We start from the raw sequence: 13072 nt of genomic DNA on the forward strand, positions 1-13072 counted from the left end.
GACACGTTAGCCAATCACACTGCGACAAGAGCTGGCCAGTGGAAATTGTAGTTTTTTATGCCTGCTGCTTACCTTTCCGGTCGAGAATTCAGGTTTCTGTTCACATTTGAGAGCTGAAGATGCGATTTTTCATCACAGTGCATGCTTTGGAAGCAAATCACACGCAGCTGACACAGGGTACGTTAAGTGTGGTCATATTTTAACAGTGAGAAAATGAGACACTTTAAAAGTCAATAGACTTTAAGGCTTTTTTAACGGCTAATCGTGAGGACACAGAAATTGAATTCCGGACGTATGGTCACTTGAATTGGAAACTAGCGGAGAACTGCGACAAAAAAACCGTGTTGAGACTGATAGATGGTGTAAAGTATGTGGCTTTCCGTGCCTCAGAGAACCGTATTAGAAAACTGAAAGGCACTGGTAGTGAGGCTCCGTGTTTTAAGAACAGAGCGTTTAACTAGTAGAAGGGTACTTCTGTGACCCTGACTGCGTTACTTAACCTACCTTCCCTCCAGATGTGTATTATCTCCCTGTCTCTTTGCAATGCCTGGCGCCATATCCAAGTTCATTTTTTTGTCTCCCGTCTAGTGCTGCCAGGATAAGCACAACCCCCGCCCACACCCCCATTAATATATGCATATCAATTCATATATTGTCATTTTTAAATCTGCTTAAACCGATTTAGAGTTGTGGGCCCTGGAACCTATCCCAAGAACATCAGGTTCAAGGCAGGAACCATCCCTGGATGGAGCGCCTCATACAGTTTATAAGCATTCTACCAACCTGAGAGTTGGAAGGAACTAGCACTCGGACAATATTGACAGTAGGTGGCTCCTTCCCCAACTGTGTTCCAATTAGGGTTGCCAGGTCCTTAAAAAATGTATAGCCCAAGGACAGCTTAAAAAATAGGGAGTTTCCCACAAACATAGCCCAATACCTGAGGTAGGCAAAATGAAACACCGTTAAAGCGGATGGCAGTGTCAGAGCCAGAGGTTTAGGTACATACCATCAAAGGTGGAGGGGGGACCCTTCAAAGAAAGATAGAATCGGTATATACCATCACACAATTGGGGGTGACCCTCGGAGATTTCACAATGGTAAAAAAAAAACCTCAAATGGTTCCATTCCATTTCAAGTAGTGTGGTGGTGAGGTGTCATCCGTTGCACGGCTGCACTTGGGTCCTAATTTGAGATCCTGAGGTGGTTCGTCATGTGGTGGGTGCAGCAACGCTCATTGTCAGTGCAGGCTCCCGAAGAACATATTCCAGTGTAAATGGCGCGGTGCCAGATAGATTATACACATGGTAAAAAAGCAGCCCAAAATAGCACATCCATCCATTCATTATCCAACCTGTTATATCCTAACATAGGGTCATGGGGGTCTGCTGGAGCCAATCCCAGCCAACACAGGGCGCAAGGCAGGAACAAATCCCGGGCAGGGCACACACACACACACACACCAAGCACACACTAGGGACAATTTAGGATCGCCAATGCACCTAACATGCATGGCTTTGGTCTGTGGGAGGAAACCGGAAGGCACCAGGAGGAAACCCACGAAGACATGGGGAGAACATGCAAATTCCACACAGGGAGGACCCAGGAAGCAAACTTGCTGCAAGTTTTTTTTTAAAAAGTAGACCAAGAAATGCAACCCACCAAAGCCTTTTTTTTTCTTGCAGATGACAATCAAAAATAGCCCAGCTAGGCGAGAAAACTGCAGACCTGGCAACAATGGCTCCAGTGCCTCCTCTGTGTCACACTGCTCCGCCCATGAGACTCCGCCCACCTTACATGCCTGACCTTTGCACTCCTCTGCCCAAGCCAAGAACGAGTGTCCCTCTGTCAACATGGCGTACAAGGTAATGTCCCTGTTTTGTCTTGGTAGAGCTCTATATTGATAGATGGATAGATAGATAGATAGATACTTTATTAATCCCAAGGGGAAATTCACATAATCCAGCAGCAGTATACTGATACAAAGAAACAATATTAAATTAAATAGTAATAAAAATGAAAAGAATTAAAATAAAATTAATGTTCGCATTTACTCCCCCGGGTGGAATTGAAGAGTCGCATAGTGTGGGGAAGGAACGATCTCCTCAGTCTGTCAGTGGAGCAGGACAGTGACAAAAGTCTGTCACTGAAGCTACTCCTCTGTCTGGAGATGACACTGCTCTACTTTCCCCTTTTTTATTATTAATATGTCCTTTGTCAGAATGCCTCAAATCTCACAGACATACCACTATTTATAAGGTATTATAGTTTACCAGTAACGGAGTACTACACGATAATGTGCAGTGAATACACTTGACTTGAGTATTCCTAGTTTTCTTTCTCTGTACGTTTATCATTCATTTGCTCAGAGGTTGATGCGCTTGTTCCTTCCTAAGCAGCTCTTCTTTTCTCCACCCTAGCGGCCCGCTGCTTCTCTTCTTTTGTCGGCATCTTTTCGCATTAAAACTGATTAAGTTAGTTTTTGTATTGCAATTACTTAGTACATTTTCTTTAATTCTTCACTTAAGCTGGCACTTAAGTCTTCAATCTGCATCAAGAATGATTAGCGAAGGTGGTAGGGAATGAGAACGGCGCCCATATGCATGTGCCGCACGGCCGTCCTGCTGTGCGCTGCCGAGAGTTGATTCTACAGTAAAATAAAAAGAAAATAATAAGAGTAATAAAAATCATCACCCTGATAGTAGACGTCACGTAGTATATGTGTACCAAATTTCAAGTCAATAGGTGAAACGGTTTGTGAGCTACAGGTGAATTAAAATCCTGGACAGACAAACGAACAACCACAATAGCGTATTATATATGAAGATAACTTCTCTCCACCTTCCCTTCTACATTTATAACCTCAGTCAATTAGATGTAGTAAAAGACAAGCAGGAGGTAAGTCACACTTTAAATAATGTGTTCTTAATAACTCACTTCGCTCGCCAACCCCCAGCCTGCTCTACGTGCCAGCAACTTCATGTCTCTGCTGCTCGTGTGTGTGGATTTCACTTTCACCAAACAACAAATCTTTTAATTCTCGCGGATACGCCTCTTTATTGAGAAGAAACACTATTTGTCCCTGATGGCAACACGAATTAGCCACACAATATCTACATACTTCTCTCATATCACCTATTCGATCTCTTTTTGCTGTTCCGTTATTTCACTGAGCAATAATTTCAGTTTGTTTGCGCCAATGCGATTTTTACTATCAGTTTTTTGAGACTTTCGAATTTTAGTACTTTCATAATCTCGAAACTGCTCTGCATGTGTATGGTGCCAATGTTTTTGAATTCTTTACGACATTCTACTTTGTCATCTACTCTTTGTCTTTTGTTTCCAGCCCCAGGTCGTTGGATAAATCTCTTGGCACAAAGTCTCGTCTCGTGGTGACATGATAGTGTCTCTCTGAAAAAGTCACATCTCGTCGCAGGATAAAAAGTCTCGTCTCGATTATTATTAAATGCTCTTTCTAATCTCAGACATAACTATAAACGGTGCCCATGTCCCTCTCCTTCAGCTCCTGCCACACCTGGGTTTGACTCCCATGCCCAGATGTTGTCCATCTGGAGCTTGCATGTTCTCCCTGTGCTTGTAGGTTTTTTTCTGGCACCTCCAATTTTTCTCCCACATTCCCAAGTATGGACAGGCTACAATAACTGGCCCCGGCGTGAGTTTGGGCTTCTGATGGACAGCTGCTTTCTGCTTTGTGTGCAGACCTGCCTCTCCTTTGGGGTGTGCAAGGAAGACTCATTCACCCCCATAGAAACCCATGTAGACACAGGGGAGAACTGACTGTGAAGATGAGGGTCTGCACCATCCACTGTCGCCATTCCACACGCAAAAGAATGCCATGCTGCACACTCCTCACCATTTTAGATGACCTACCTGCTTCATGTTGCACAACAACAACCGGCCTTGCTGCTCCAACTCGTTCCGATTCTTGATTGGTTAAACATGGGTCCATTTTCAGATGTGGCCACACATTCATGATCCTGCAGTACCCAAAACATAAAAACACGCTTTAGACAACCAAAACTACAGGGAGTGCAGAATTATTAGGCAAGTGAGTATTTTGACCATATCATCATTTTTAATGCGTATATTCCAACTCCAAGCTGTATTAACTTGAATGCTTATTGGATTTAAGCACGTCAGGTGATGTGTATTTGTGTAATGAGGGAGGGTGTGGCCTAAGGAGATCAACACCCTATATCAAGGTGTGCAGAATTATTAGGCAGCTAGTTTTCCTCGGGCAAAATGGGCCAAAAAAGAGATTTAACTGACTCTGAAAAGTCAAAAATTGTAAAACGTCTTTCAGAGGGATGCAGCACTTTTGGAATTGCTAAGATATTGGTGTGTGATCACAGAACCATCAAACATTTTGTTGCAAATAGTCAACAGGGTCGCAAGAAACGTGTTGAGAACAAAAGACGCAAATTAGCTGCCAAAGATTTGAGAAGAATCAAACGTGAAGCTACCAGGAACCCATTATCCTCCAGTACTTTCATATTCCAGAGCTGCAACCTACCTGGAGTGCCCAGAAGTACAAGGTGTTCAGTGCTCAAAGACATGGCCAAGGTAAGGAGGGCTGAAACCCAACCACCACTGAACAAGAAACATAAGTTGAAACGTCAAAACTGGGCCAAGAAATATCTGAAGACAGATTTTTTTCAAAGGTTTTATGGACCGATGAGATGAGAGTGACTCTTGATGGACCAGATGGATGGACCTGTGGATCAGTAATGGGCACAGAGCTCCACTCCAACGTGGAGGTGGGGTACTGGTATGAGCTGGTATTTTTAAAGATGAGCTAGTTGGACCTTTTTGGATTGAAGATGAACTCAAAATCAACTCCCAAACCTACTGCCAGTTTTTCGAAGACACTTTCTTCAAACAGTGATACAGGAAGAAGACCATGATTTTTATGCAGGCCAATGCTCCATCACTTGCATCGAAGTTCTCCACTGCGTGGCCAGCCAGTAAAGGCCTTAAAGATGAAGGAATAATGACATGGCCCCCCTTCCTCATCTGACCTAAACCCTATCGAGAACTTGTGGGCACTTCTTAAACGCTAGATTTACGGGGGAGAAAAACAATCCACCTCTCTGAAGAGTGTCTGGGAGGCTGTAGTCACTGCTCCACAAAGAGCTGATCGTCAACAGATCAAGAAACTGACAGACTCCATGAATGGAAAGGCTTATGACTGTTATTGGAAAGAAGGGTGGCTATATTGGTCATTGATTGATTTATTGATTTTTTTTGAAATGTCAGAGATGTTTGTTTGTTTATTATTCTCACTATAACAGATGAAAATAAACAAGTGAGATGGGAAAATTTTCATTTTTCCTTTAGTTGCATAATAAATCTGCACACTAATAGTTGCCTAATAATTGTGCGCACATATGTATTCCCCTGATGATGTTCGCACTCACATTTCCGTTGTGAAACATTCAGGTTTCAGGTTTATTAACATTTTGGATTGACTGATAGCACTGTGTTTGTTCCATATTAAAATTAATCCTCAAAAATACAACTTGCCTAATGATTCTGCACTCCCTGTAGACAATGAGAGATGCACAGTCAGTTATACAGACTCCAAATATGGTGGTGGCATTGACAGGGCTTTCTATTAGGGGTGTGAGGAAACAGTTGAATCCAAAACGTGCTCAACCCCTTGGGTGGGCAGTGGCTGAAATGGGGCACTTTACGGGACAAGATCTGTTATTTTCTAATTGCACTTCATGCACCTTTCAGTCGCATCAAAACGCAGTTGCAAGAGTCCTTACACAAACTAGAAAGTCCGACCACATAACCCTTGTCCTTGAGTCGTTGCACTGGCTTCCAGTGAAGAATGGCTCTGATTTAAAAATCCTCCTTCTAACATAGAAAGTCTTACATTTCCAAGGCGCTGCTTACTTTTCTGAACTTACAAACCAGAATGCATATAAAGGTTCGGGGGATTCATAAAAATAACAGTGGGAGGTCCAGCTTTTGGTTACAGGGCACCAAAGCCGTGGAGCGATCGGCCCGCTTCAGTCTTTGGCTTTTACCCCTTAATAGAAGGACATGCGTCTGTGTATGTGTTCATCATTCTCTGTCTTATGTTTATTTTTCATTTTGGATAAGCATCAGAAAATGGATGGAAACACACACACACACATACACAATTGTCTAAACGTGCACCAGGATCACTAAAAAGAAAGGAGACTTATTGACTTGGCTGTCCCAATCCTCATGAGGTGCAATACTGGTGTATTGTCGTTGGTATAAAGGAGGCCCCAGTGGCGGTTCTGGACACACTTCTGTTAAATAATTTGTTAGCTGAAAGTCCTTATTGGTACTTTGTCTCAGAGAGGATGTGCAGCATTGTTCACAATGGGACTCAGTTTTGTTTTCATCACTGCTACCTTCAGTTTTTTTATACTCTTATAAAATACAAATGACCCTTTTACAGATTTTTGACACATTAAATGTAAAATATGGACAGCAGTAGTAGACATCATTGCGCTAGGCATATAGCTAATTGAAGGAGCTTATTAGAATAACTATATATATAAATATACAGATTAGAGGGCTCTGGCACCTGCTCGCCAAGCCTCGGGCAGGCTCTACATGCTAGCCACTTCCCAGCTGGCGTATGGGGAAGCGGATGTACAATTTAAACAGTGTCGCAATAACGAGACATACTCCGATAAAGGTTTGGGGCAGCCACCCGTATATTCTGGTATCCTGGCTGCAAAGTCGTTTGTTAGCGAAATAAACAGCACTGACGTGCATACAAATGAGTCCAAAACAAGACTGAGGATTTAGGGAAAAGGGACAGGCTTTTAAAGGGGAAGACAGGAAGTGAGGTCATAAGGATCAGGCCCATGTTCTTTAGCCATTGGTTCGAACCCGGACATGACATCACAGGGGCCGGAGCCGGTAAGGTCTCCTTCCATTGGCTCGGTCCAGGAAGTGACGTCAAGAGAGCCAGATGGAATCTCCCGGGAATGGTCAGAATGGATGAATAGTAATTTTCTCAAGTTAAATAAAGAGAAAACTGAAATCTTAGTGATCAGCAATAATGGATACAATGAGGCTATTAGAAATAAACTGGATACATTAGGATTAAAAAGTCAAGACGGAGGTAAAAAGCTTAGGGGTGATTGTTGACTGTAATCTGAATTCACATATTAATCAGATCATTAGGACAGCATTTTTTCACTTAAGAAACATAAGTAAAGTTAGACCGCTTATATCACTGAAAGATGCTGAGAAATGAGTTCACGCGTTTGTTTTCAGTCGACTAGATTACTGTAACGCACTCCTCTCAGGACCACCCAAAAAAGATATAAATCGTTTGCAACGAGTGCAGAATGCAGCTGCTAGAATCCTAACTAGGAAAAGAAAATCCGAACACATTTCTGCAGTTTTAATGTCACTACACTGGTTACCTGTGTCATTCAGAATTGACTTTAAAATTCTGCTTATGGTTTATAAAGCCTTAAATAATCTCGCTCCATTTTATATATCGGAATGTCTGACGTCTTATATTCCAAATCCTAACCTCAGATCCTCAAATGAGTGTTTCCTTAGAATTCAAACTTAAAAGAAGTGGTGAGGCGGGCGGGCGGCCTTCTGCTGCTATGCACCTAAAATCTGGAATAGCCTGCCAATAGGAATTCACCAGGCTGATACGGTAGAGCAGTTTAAAACACTGCTAAAAACACATTACTTTAACATGGCCTTTCTATAACTTCAATTTAATCTTAATTTAACTTAATCCTGATACTCTGTATGTTCAATTTCCTCATAATAAGTATTCATGGTGGCTCTAAAATCCGTACTGACCCCAACACTCTTTTCTGTTTCTTTTTCTGCCTGTGCCACCTCCACCTACTCAAAGCTTCATGATGCTCCAACAATGATGGACGGATTAAAAGGCAGAAGTCTACGTGACCATCATCATCATCAAGCCCTTCCGTGAGAACCCTAAATCCAAAGAGGACTGTTCCACTTATGTTAGGTAGAATGCCCAGAGGGGACTGGCCGGTCTCATGGTCTGATACCCCTACAGATTTTATTTTTTTCTCCAGCCGTCTGGAGTTTTTTTGTTTTTTCTGTCCCCCCTGGCCATTGAACCTTACTCTTATTCGATGTTAATGTTGATTTATTTTGTTTTCTAATTGTGTCTTTCATTTTTCTATTCTTTAATATGTAAAGCACTTTGAGCTACTGTTTGTATGAAAATGTGCTATAGAAATAAATGTTGTTGTTGTTGTCTACAGGAAAGAGAGAAAGAGAGTCAGTGCCCTCTGCCAGCTCCCGGCCTGCCTCAGAACTGCCGTCACTCAAGCCCTTTAGCTGCCTCCCATGCGCACGTGTGTGACAACAGACTGTTATTTTCATGGGAATTGTTAGATATGCATAATAGAACTAACTATTTTACATTACAGTGAGTAATTAACCACAGTAAAAAACAGCCAAACGTAATAAATTGAAAGAAAATGATGTTTCATGTTGCGTTTGAGGTGTTTGTTGCGTTATACGTTTTCATCCTGTTTGGCTTTGAAATTAACACACAAATACTTTTTAAACTTGCACTTTTACTGTAAAACTTAAGTAGAAACAATTTTTGGAATTCATTTTTCATCACTATGGCACTGAATTTTGATTCCGTGTTTGGACTTACACTGTGGTGGGCTGGCGCCCTGCCCAGGATTTCTTCCTGCCTTGCACCCTCTGATTGGCTCCAGCAGACCCCCTGTGACCCTGTATTAGGATATAGCGGGTTGGATAATGGATGGATGGGCTTACATCGTGACAACGCAACGTATAACTGCCCGTGAGTGAACTTCATTTCTTTCTCTCTAATAAATAAACTGACGTTTTCGAATGTTTGTCCCTGTGATTTGTTAATTGTCACAGCAAAAGCTGTTCTAACGGGAAACTGTAAACGTTTTAATGCGAATGACACGTCAAGATCTTCTTTGGTGTCTCATGTTATCCCCTGAAGATGGACTGCATTACCTTTCTTGTCGCCAGTTAAAATTTTACATGTCAGAATTGTTCGACCAATTTTCAATACAACTATTCTTGTTGGGTGGCACGGTGGCGCAGTGGGTAGCGCTGCTGCCTCGCAGTAAGGAGACCAGTGGGTTCACTTCCTGGGTCCTCCCTGCGTGGAGTTTGCATGTTCTCCCCGTGTCTGTGTGGGTTTCCTCCCACCAGTACCGCCGCTCCCTATACGCGGAGTACGCAGTCTGTGTAGGGCACCAACTCCCAGGGGGGCACCATCCCACCTGCTCAAAAAAATCGCTTTTATATATTATAATAATAAATTAATATTAATAATATACATATACAAATAAACAAAAATATAAACGTGTATATTGCATTTTTCGGTGAACGCAGAGTAGGCTAAGCACACGGATGACGCGCCTCATGTATTTACTTTGATTTGAATAAAGGTCTATTTTGGCCCCTATAGTAGGTGTTTTTTTTATTATTTTATTTTTACTTCCGTAATATTTGGTGGAGGGGGCACAAAAGTACATTTCTGCTTAGGGTACCCATTTGGGCAGCAGCGGCCCTGCCTCCCACAGTCCAAAGACATGCAGGTTAGGTGCATTGGCGATCCTAAATTGTCCCTAGTGTGTGCTTGTGTGTGTGTGTGTGTGCCCTGTGGTGGGCTGGCGCCCTGCCTGGGATTTGTTCCTGCCTTGCGCCCTGTGTTGGCTGGGATTGGCTCCAGTAGACCCCCGTGACCCTGTGTTCGGATACAGCAGGTTGGAAAATGACTGACTGACTAATCCTGTCCTATTGCACAGCCCATCACTCACACATAAATTACGCAATAATATTATGATACGTCCTTCTTTCAACAGTAATTCAGCTGGTGGAAGACCGGACAGTGTTAATGCTTGTAGATATTCTACACTGATATTTTAAGTTGATGTTTTCATCTTCTGCACCATCAGCACCAACTGTTTCAGCAGAGCCTATGGATACGCATTTAATCAATTTGCCATGTAACCATTCGACAATTTTTGCGTTAATTTGTAGGACTTCATCGTGTCTCGGTGCTAGGATTGCTCGTGTACTCATTTTTTCTGTTGATAACCCTTTGGGATGAAATTCTTCAATAAGATTTGGACGTAATACGTCTTCTTTTATTGGGAACTTAAAGTGAGGAAAAAGATAAAATTCATAAGAGCCGAGAGCGCAGGAATTGTCTGACAAAAGCATTCACACGAATGAGAGGTGAGAGGACCGCGGGCTTGGGACGTGAACCGAAAAATGGTGGAGAGGAGGGCGGGACTTGAAAAAAATCTCTTGGCAATAGTCTTCTCTCATCTCAAGATTTTCTATTCTAATATATATATATATATAGATATATTGCAACGGACAGCATGCATGTGCAGGCGTCACACTCGGGATGGGCTCTGATCCCTTACCTAGCTGGGAGGCTCGTAGGATGGGAGGACAGGGGGAGATAAACTGGCAATGCTATGGCCTCCCTGGGTGACACTACCAATGCAGACACCTGCAAGTTATGCTGGGAACTGGAGTCCAATAGAGCAGCCTTGCTGTGTCCCATTGGTGCCACCAGTAGATGCTGCAAACATACATGATCCCTACTCCTTGGAACTTCCATTTGAACTGGAAGTGCTTCCTAAGAAACCATCCTGCCACATCCAGGTGAGTTGGAGTCGGGAGGCAGGAGGACAAAGCACGCCTGGATATGCAGAGGAAAGGAAGAAAGAGAAGAGTGTGGATTTGTGCTGGTCTCTAGTAGAAAAATCTTTTTCTAAGGAAATTGATAATAACTGATCACTTATAACTTGTAAGGTAACTGATAATAATAAATCACAGATTTGAACCAGGGACTTGTGTTTGTGTGGTGTTGTCTGAGGTTTGAGGTTCTGCACTTACTGCCCCTACTGGTCACAATTTATAAAATTTGATATATTATTACTGTATTACAAATACTATATATATATTATATTTATAAATATATATAATTATTTATTTGTTTATTTATTTATATATAAAACAACACCAACTGCTTGGAGTTGAGTAGCACCACTAAATACAAAAATAGAATTTAGAAAATTAATGAGTAAGACTTTCTCTTTGACTTAAATATTTAAAAAGGCAAAATTACGTTAAAAATGAGGTGTCAAAAATTGTGTGTTTTTTTTTTTTTTTAATAAGTCTAAAATTAATGTTCTCTCATTAGGAAAATCATTTCCAGCAGCTGTGCCTGCGCATTTGCGCAGCGCACTGACTGCGTTCTGAGTGACCGGCCAATCCAATTCAAGGACAGCGCAGCTCTGCGCAGACTCCCCTCTACGAGAATAACAGATGACGCTTTCTAGGATTCCATGTCCCGAACCATTATGAAAGAATCATCGGTAGACTGCGAGCTCCTGGGAAATATCGGCATTTTCATTGGCTTTGATGAGGAAAGGCATTTCTAGAAGGTTTGTCTGCGCATGCCAGCATCGGCTAATTCGAGTTCATGGAGATCGGCCAATCTAATTTAAGGCAGACGCAGCTGACTTCAGGTTGCGCTTTCTAGGATTTGATGGCGGTGTAATTTATGTACGGGTGGTCTGTGGATTGCGAACTTCTGGGAATTGTATTTTATGTAAGCTACCCACTTAGATTTTGGGCAAAGATACGTTTGATGTGTTCTTTTAATATCCCGGTTTAATGCTCGAGTAAATGTTGAAACAACTGCTCAGCCTCTAAAATAAAACGAATCATTAGCTGTGTGGTTGTTTTATAGACGAAGCAAACAAAAAGACTGCATTAATTAACTTATGAACATTGTTTTCCAGCATGTCTTAGTGAAAAGGAGGCATCCGCACTATGACCCAGCTTGCCATAAAGTGGTTTTGCAATATTTTGTTTTATACACGCAAGCTGCGCAATTGGACTTGAATGTAACAATTAGCTGAACGAGGCATTGGAGCGATTATAATCGTATGAAATCCAACAATGCTTAACATAAAAAGTGGCCAATAAAGGTAAAGCCTATATACCCACACATCCACATAAAACAAGACATCAGGTCTGGCACAATTCCGACTTTTTTTTGAGAGCTTTCCACCTTTACAGCGTTCTGCAATACACGCGTCCGACTGAGTTCAATATTGACATCACTCTTAAACAGCCACAAGGCGAGACGGCAGCAACTCCCGCCCATCAACGCTTTCATTGGAGGATGGAGATTTAGTTACCTTATTTGGTAAGATAGTGACACACCGCGTGCAGCAATTGGCCAGAGACTACCGTAATTCATTGTACGGCACCACCCTAGAATTTTACAAACACTGCGCGTGATGACGGGAAATGTAGGCTCTGTGGCGCAACGTGAGTGCTTAGCTCTAAAAACTACTGCCAAGTTTTAATGAATGAATAAACATAATTAAACTAATTATGTTAAAGTAATGTAAGAAAATAAGGAACATTTAATTGTATTAAGGTTTTAACTGTGGCAAGAGAAAAAGTTTGAAACTGGAAGGACAATCTGGGTGAGTCAGTACGTATTCATTCATTTTTCCTTTCCTCGGTATTGAGAACCACATTCAGTGCGTTTTAGAAACACCATGAGACATATTAAACGCGTAATCCATCCATCCATCCATCCATTTTCCAACCCGTTGAATCCGAACACAGGGCCACGGGGGTCTGCAGGAACCAATCCTGGGCAGGGTGCCAGCCCACTGCAGGACACACACTAGGGACAATTTAGAATCGCCAATCCACCTAACCTGCATGTCTCTGGACTGTTGGAGGAAACCGGAGTACTCGGAGGAAACCCACGCTGACTCGGGGAGAACATGCAAACTCCACGCAGGGAGGACCCGGGAAGCGAATCCGGGTTTCCTAACTGCGAGGCAGCAGCGCTACCACTGCGCCACCGTGACGCCCTAAACGCTTAATACTAAATAAAATATTTATTGGTTACATAAACTCGTTATCCCTAAAACAGGGTGAATTAAATTCGTTTCCAATGAAATGCTCTTCGTTGCGCATCGCTGATGCAATTTTTTAAACTCTTCATCACATCCTTTCT

At 42.3% G+C, this 13072-nt stretch overlaps 1 long non-coding RNA gene across 1 annotated transcript; it reads left to right on the forward strand.

Annotated features, from left to right (window-relative positions):
• Positions 1 to 69: 69 nt before the first annotated feature.
• Positions 70 to 8387, forward strand: LOC120542673. The gene is made up of 3 exons (XR_005636223.1): positions 70 to 177; positions 1683 to 1862; positions 8274 to 8387. It is a non-coding gene; the product is annotated as an uncharacterized LOC120542673 (long non-coding RNA).
• The last annotated feature ends 4685 nt before the right edge of the window (positions 8388 to 13072 follow it).

The sequence above is a fragment of the Polypterus senegalus genome, chromosome 13 (assembly GCF_016835505.1).
Source record: "Polypterus senegalus isolate Bchr_013 chromosome 13, ASM1683550v1, whole genome shotgun sequence".
NCBI classification, from domain to species: domain Eukaryota; kingdom Metazoa; phylum Chordata; class Cladistia; order Polypteriformes; family Polypteridae; genus Polypterus; species Polypterus senegalus.